A 7,646-nucleotide genomic window follows, 5' to 3' on the forward strand; every position below is an offset into this window, starting at 1 on the left:
TTTGTTTGAACTTGAATAATGTTCCTTTAAAAATATTTATATAAGGTGTCCCCAACTCGCCCCGACTCAAATGCTTGACGGGAGGAGACTATTTGTGAAAGATTTTTCTTTGTGGTATGGATTTGGAAAAGAGGTGTCCTTGACATCCCTACCCACCATACATCACTAATTTTATATATATCCTAAAAATATTATTCATACATATATATTTATATATAAATAATACCTAGGTCCTCAGCTCACAACTGAAAATTTACATCAGATCGTTTATGTAAATCAATAATAAATGGATATGTTATTTATTCTACCATACTAAATTTGATAATTAAAAAAGATATGTTCATTTATTATTGATTCACCCCACAATTTATTATAAAAAGAAATAAATAATCTGAGTAGTTGTTTCAGGTGATGCAGACGATTTGTTGGCCTCATCCTGCAATATATAATGTAGGGTTAAATGCAAAAAACCCCCCTGAACTATTGACAAAGTTGCAATTAACCCCCCTAAACTACAAAAGTTGCAACTAACCCCCTGAACTATTCAATTTTGTTTCAGATAACTCCATCCGGCAAAAATCCGGCAAGTTTTGGCCGTTAAAAATAATTTACTTATTTTAAAAGACCATACTGCCCTTATATGCATGAAAGGACTAAAATGCCCTTAATTTCCATAGACCCCATAGCATACCCAAACACGCCCTATAACTGTTCACCATCTTCAACAGCAGGCGTTCGTGGTTCAACACCGACCAGCCCATCTTCCACACCGAAAGCCGTTTAACCCAAATCACACTAAAATCCCACTGCCACCACCATTCGAAGCAATTGAACCACAATTTTAAAAAATTTAAATAATTCATAGTGAACCAGTCCAGCCACTGCCATCACCGCCGTAGCCACAAACGTTTCTCAAACAATTTCCCAATTGAATCAATTCAAATACAGTAATTCGTACTGAAACACCAAAGCTCAATCGATATATTTATATATATATAGATATACACACGAGTCGTCACTGGTAATCACCCCAAATTAATTGCACCATGAGTCGTCATTAGTGGTGGCTCCACTACCACCACCATCATCCGAAGGCAAGCTCGCTGCTGCCATCACACCGTGAAGCACCTCATTGCGGCTGAGTCCTCTCCACAACCCGTCGCCCACCGCTGCGAAAGCTCGCCGTCACCGTCTCGCCCCCATCCGAGCACTGCCGAAGTTCATCCACAACCCATCTTGCCCGCTGTTCTATCAATCACCGGCGCACAAAAGCCGTTGTCGCCAACGCCAGATCCGTCGCCGCTGTGCCATTCTCTGATTTGTGCCAGAATCGCGACTTCCCTAGTCGCTGTTCTACACCATCGAGCTCTCTACCAGCCGAAATATCCACAACCCACACCGCCGAGCTCTCTCTCACGCGTCGGCTGCCATCACCTTCACCCCTCTCTCTCTCTCGCTCGGCGGCTACGACGATGATCGATGCTCTGTTCCACATCCACGGTTGACGAATTGCAAAGAGATCTCCACCAGTGCTGCCGCCACTTCTTCCATTTCTGCAGTGTGTGTGGCTTCGGGTTTGGTTGTATTGAGTATATAACAAACTTGGAAGGGCAGTTTCGTCTTTTTACTTTTCCGGTGGCCTGAGTGGGCAAATTGCAACAAATTCATAGTTTAGGGGTTTTTTTTTAATTCAAGGGGGTTAGTTGCAAAACCCCCAATAGTTCAGGGGGGTTTTTTGCATTTAACCCTATAATGTAAGTACTGGTTGCATTAAATAAATAAATTTTTGAAAATTAGACTAAAACTCAAAACTAACTAACAAATTAACAAGCAATTATTTACCAAAATTAAAAATACTCGAAATGGAGCAGAAAATAGAAATGAAAAAAAAAATGGGAAAATAATTAATATGTACAGACCCTAGCAATGTTTAATTGACCAGGTTTGACGGTCTTCGGCTCCTGAAGGAAATCCTGATCAGGGATGATTGATAACCCTCTCCCATGCTTGAAGGTAGGCAGCAGCAGCTTCTGCACAACAGTTTTCTTCTGCGGCGGTGACATTGGGATTGGGTTCTTCTTGTCCATTTGATCTCAATGAAGATAGAGAGGAGAGAGAGAAAGGACGAGCTAGGTTGTGAGAAGAGAGATAAAGAGAGGGTACTAAGTGTACTGCTCTATATATAGGTGATGCTGTGGGTGCATGGTGAGAAGCTAGGCCTATATATATATATATATATGATATTTATGTAGAGAGAGAGTTTTGAAGACTAGAAGGTTTGTGTGTGCCGGTGCATGTACCAGGTTGGAACATGGCAGCCATGGTATTATGGCCGGTAACACAGTGGAGTTATATTATTTGTCTGTAGAGCAACCGTTTAGGGGTAATTTGGGCATACACTCATACATATATATATATATATATATTGAATTTTGCTATGGGCAACAATAAATATTTACCTGTGCGACCCACTAGGGATTTGAAACAGTCGTTACGAAACCAATACAACTGCACTGGGTGGACAAGAAATAGAAGGAAAATGACAAAAAGAAAAGAAGAAAGGTGGAGCTAAGAGTTTCAATTAAGAAGAAAAGTCAAACATAATCAGTGGATAAGATGGTTATTAATTACTTTAATTGTGTTTTAAAAATATAATTGAAAGGAAAAAAAAATAAAAAAAAATCGGTATTTTATTACTCCTTAAATATTTAAGTGGAGAGGATATAAAACAGGTTTGTTCTATAATAAAAATAAAAAAATAAAATAAACAGATTTTATTTGGCATACCTCAAAAAATGGCAGCTTCTTGAAATCAACTAGATCAAATAAGAGTTTGCTAGTACAGTTCAAGACCACACACTTTGCTCATTAAATCCTTAACCAAACACTTCCAGATAAAATATTTAACTTTTTGGCTCACTTGGGGTTTCAACAAAATAAAATATTTGTAATGATAGTATTGACGACCGTGGATTGAACTATTCCACGTGAAATACGATAAAATAAAGATTTGTAACTGTAATCTTATACTTAAGAGAAAAACTATCATAAATTATGAAACGAAATTTTTAATTAATTGTGCATAATACAATTACTTCAAAATAAAACGATGTAATCATAATGATCGACCTACATTAATGTGTCTAAATTTAGCTCGAGGTAAAACAACAAATTTAATTTTATAGGGTCAAGTTGTAAAAAACCCTCTTGCATGTATAATCAAAAAGTTGCAACGTAGCTCTATTATTTATTTATTTTTTAGCAGCAAACACTCTCAATTTACAAAAATTATAAAGCACCCCATTTGGCAGCTGGATGTTAGAATTTTGGTGTTAAAGTGTCATGTGCAACTCATGTGACAGGTATTTTCGGGTATATTCGTTAAAATAACCAGCCCATATCTCGTGTGTTGCACCTGAGAGTTTTTTTTTTTTTTTTTTCTTTTTAAATGTAAATTTCAATTTTATATATAAGTATTGACAAACATACAGGTGAAAATGAAAGATTAGCCAAATGTCACACCCCATAATACGCAGACGCCACGCAAACAATCCAAGTGCGTGACACAAAGCCAACAACTTAATACAATCTGAGGCCCAAAAATAGCCCATTTTCAAGGCCCAATAATACATTAACCTAAACCAAGAATTCAAAGCACATGACCATTACCGGTCTTCATAACATTCCGGTGACCATGGAGATCAGCACCTCCGGCCCGTCATCCTCTGCTCCTACGATCAGGAGGCTTTTGACAGTGGACGTACAGGTAGTTCTCATTCATTAGCAACTCTTCTAGCTAATCAGAGATTGTTAAGTGTTACAATGTCATAACAATAATAAGGAGTAAATTGTTACGATGACGCTTGCAATTTCTCAATATATTGTGATTCGTTCTTATTCTTCACAAATAAAGAGTCCATCTTTGATTACCAAATAGTTACATTCTATCGTAATTTATTTTTTGTTCACATATGAAAGCCCATTTTATACATAAATCAACCAGTATTATCATAAGATACTTTAATTCATCTCATAAATTGATCAATAAACATTATATATAAAGAGAATTCTCACTTGTTTACTGCAACTAAAGGTGGCTACATTTAATTTAATTTTCCTTTATTTGTGAATCATATGGGAACAAAATTATTCATTAAATTGTTCAAACTAAAGATAATTCAACAAAATTATTAATTACTGAGAAAACTAGAACCTTTACATTCATATTATTGCATTTACTAGCTAAAACAACAACTACAATATAATAAAGTCCTTGCACCATTCAACAGGTTCCAAGTCGATTTGCCCAACATGATCACTGAGGTGCCTATGGCTTCACTACTTTCCCAACAGGTTTCAAGCCCTAGACACGTACAATTTGAGTATTAGTAATTTTTCACATAAAATACAAAGCAATGATCGAATACACGAGATAAAACCGTCAAAATGAAATTGAGAATTAGCTCGATGGCTACGAACTAAGGATGCACAAGTTATATTATCGGGCCAAAGGCACTTTTAGTAATCAAAATATGATGTTTGTAAGGCACTGCATCAAAATTCACTTTATAACGTTCATAAGCACTAAATCAAAATCCACTTTTAACGACCGTTCTGACCGCTGCTGCTAAAAAATAATAAATAAATAAAAATTATTGCAATAACATATAGCGACACTAGGGCGGCAGTCAAAGTTTCTGCTGCCATAGACACCATCGTTAATAAGATATAAGGCTTGTAGCCGCAGTCATGACCGCGGCTATAAGACTAGATTTAATAAGCTAAGCCCTCTTTTACCAGTCTTAGCAAGATTGACAAGATTGTTCTGAATAGCTCATTTCATAAATGCATTAGAAAGGGTTAGCTAAGTTTGGATTGAATAATATTGATGAAATAACCGTTAAGCTGTCTGTCGATGGCTCGTCGCAGTCTAGAAAAAGTACAACAAAAAATCATGCTCTGCAATTTCCTAACAACAGCGATAATAGTTATTAATTAGGTTTGTAATGACAGTATTGACAACCTTCAATCGAACTAGCCTATATGAATATGATAAAATAAAGATTTGTAACAGTAGTGTTTGCATACCTAAGTTTAAACTATCATAATTAACATGAAAATTTTAACTTAATTAAAGGTATTATGTGCGATAAAATAAAACTTTATAATCATAGCAATCTACATTATTGTATCTAAAATTAGCTCGAGTTAATACGACAAAATAAAGAAGAATGGAATAGATCGAATTGGCTCGAAGTAGTACGAAAAAATAAATATTAATGGTAATAATCATGATCAATTAAGTATTTTAAATAAGCTATATAATAAATTAATAAAAATAAACTCTCATGAATCAAATAAGGTATGACAAAAACTAATCATGTCAGGTTGACATTTTCAGTTATGTGCAATCACTATAATGTATATTTTTTTTTGATAAGCACATCCTTGTAAATATTGAGGTTTGTTGTTATCAATTTTTTGTGCAACATTTTTCTTTTTATAAACAAATTTTGAAATATGATTGATATCGATTAAAAAAATAAAAATGGCAAAAACTCATGATCAGATACTACAATATTTTATAATATTTGTATTTCATAATTAATTATTTAAATAAAATAGGCCAAAACTACTTCAGAAAAAAAGGTTGTGCCCAATATACAAGACAAGACGATTTTCAATAATGTGTTTACAACATTGTTAATTTTTTTTTTCTTTTTCATTGTAAGCTTTCAGAAAGTTAAGAACAGTTCAAAGCCAATATAAGGATTATAAAACCCTAAATTTTTATAACAAATTATTATATATGTGTGTGTGTGTGTATATATATATATTATGGTTATGACTTTGTGTCAGAAAAAAGTATCTCGCTGTGACTTATTCCAGCATCAATAGACCAATAATAAATGATTAATTTTTTACTTAGTTTATTTATATATTTATTTATTTTCTTTGGAAGGAAAATTCATTAAAATTATATATATATATATATATATATATATAAATTATTTTCCAAGCATGAGGTTCATCATACATGCTAAAAATTAGTGTGTCCTATTGCTCATTTTTTTGGTGAATTACAGAAGCATATATCTTGATGGAATCTGTCGAGCATATCAAAGAAGTACTAGGTAGATAATCACACTTTACTTCTGTTTTTTGCATGCTGGACTGATTTATATATATATATATATATATATATATATGCAATTACCTGGCTAACTTAATTTCCATTACCCAAACAATAGAGACTCATATTGCATTAATTACTCTATTCACTCCCATCCAATATATTCTAGGGCAAGCTGTATATGCACTAATGTTTTTGTTTTCTTTTTCTGTTTGTGTCCATACATATCTATATAGAGCACATCAATGAATATATATATATATATATATACACACACACACACACATGTATAGATAATTACATGCACATTGAAAGAAAAATGACATTATACCGCCAGAAAGATTCTGGTAGCTTCCTCTTTATCATGGTTTTGGATCACTTTGAGGGCTGCCTCCTGCAAAACAAATATATATCTATATATAAATTGTAGGTCCAAATGCAAAAATGAATTATGTATAATGGCCGGAAGCGAATGGAGGAAAAGTTAATGTTGACAAACAAACCCTAGCGGCTTTCAGATCTTTTCTTGATAGTGTTTTTGGTTCTTGGACAGAAGGTTCTCCTTCATGATGGTTCACAGTCGACAATGGTTTCTGATCCATTCTCAAGCTAACACTAACTGGTACTTTTCACACTATAAATAAATAAATATATATATATATATATATATATATATGGAGAGAGAGAGAGAGGTGTTTGGATCGATGAGATGTGATATAGTAGAGGAGGAGGGATCGAGGATGTTATATATATAGAAGAAGAGATGGCAGAGCTGTAACCCACCAGAAATATGGACGTGGCGTTCACAGAGAGACAACACTAGAAGCTCTGTACACATGGAAACATGCAACTTAATTAATTTTCATTAATTTAGTAATTAAATTTAATTACAGGGCATATTCTAACCTCCTAATATGTTTTTGTGTGCAGGTGTGTGTATGTATATATATTATAAACTGTACACACAAGCCAAATCTCATTTTAGACTGATGTGTCAGTCAGCATCTAAATATGTTGATGCAAGGTTAATCCCACTTCTATTAAATTAGTACTTTAATTTAACTTCATATATAGTCAATCTTACATGCCTTCAATTATGCATTGCATACACATGAAGTTGTTAATTTCAATTTGGGGGAGTGCTAAGAGGTTGTACATCCATATCCAGTGTTAGTACTTTTTTTTTTTTTTTGAGTTCTTTGTACTCTTTATTTTCCAAAAAATTACAACTAATGCCATTTTAAAATTGAATAACTAGTTGTAATTTTTTTTTTTTTTAAATAAGGGTATAACCAATAGAATTATAGAACCATCGTTATCCTCACTTTTATACAGAGCGTCAATAAGAAAGTGATATATTATCTATAATTTTTTTAAAAAATAAATACTATATAAACAACTCTGTCATAGGAATATACTTATATATATATATATATATATATAGGAAAGAAGTGAAATAAATGCGATTGGTTTAATCAATCACAATGCGAATGTGACTGTGGATAGACAGTAG

Source organism: Cornus florida, unplaced genomic scaffold (genome assembly GCF_030987335.1).
Source record: "Cornus florida cultivar Cherokee Brave unplaced genomic scaffold, ASM3098733v1 CherokeeBrave_3.0.0_Hap2_Chr09, whole genome shotgun sequence".
Taxonomy (NCBI): Eukaryota; Viridiplantae; Streptophyta; class Magnoliopsida; order Cornales; family Cornaceae; genus Cornus; species Cornus florida.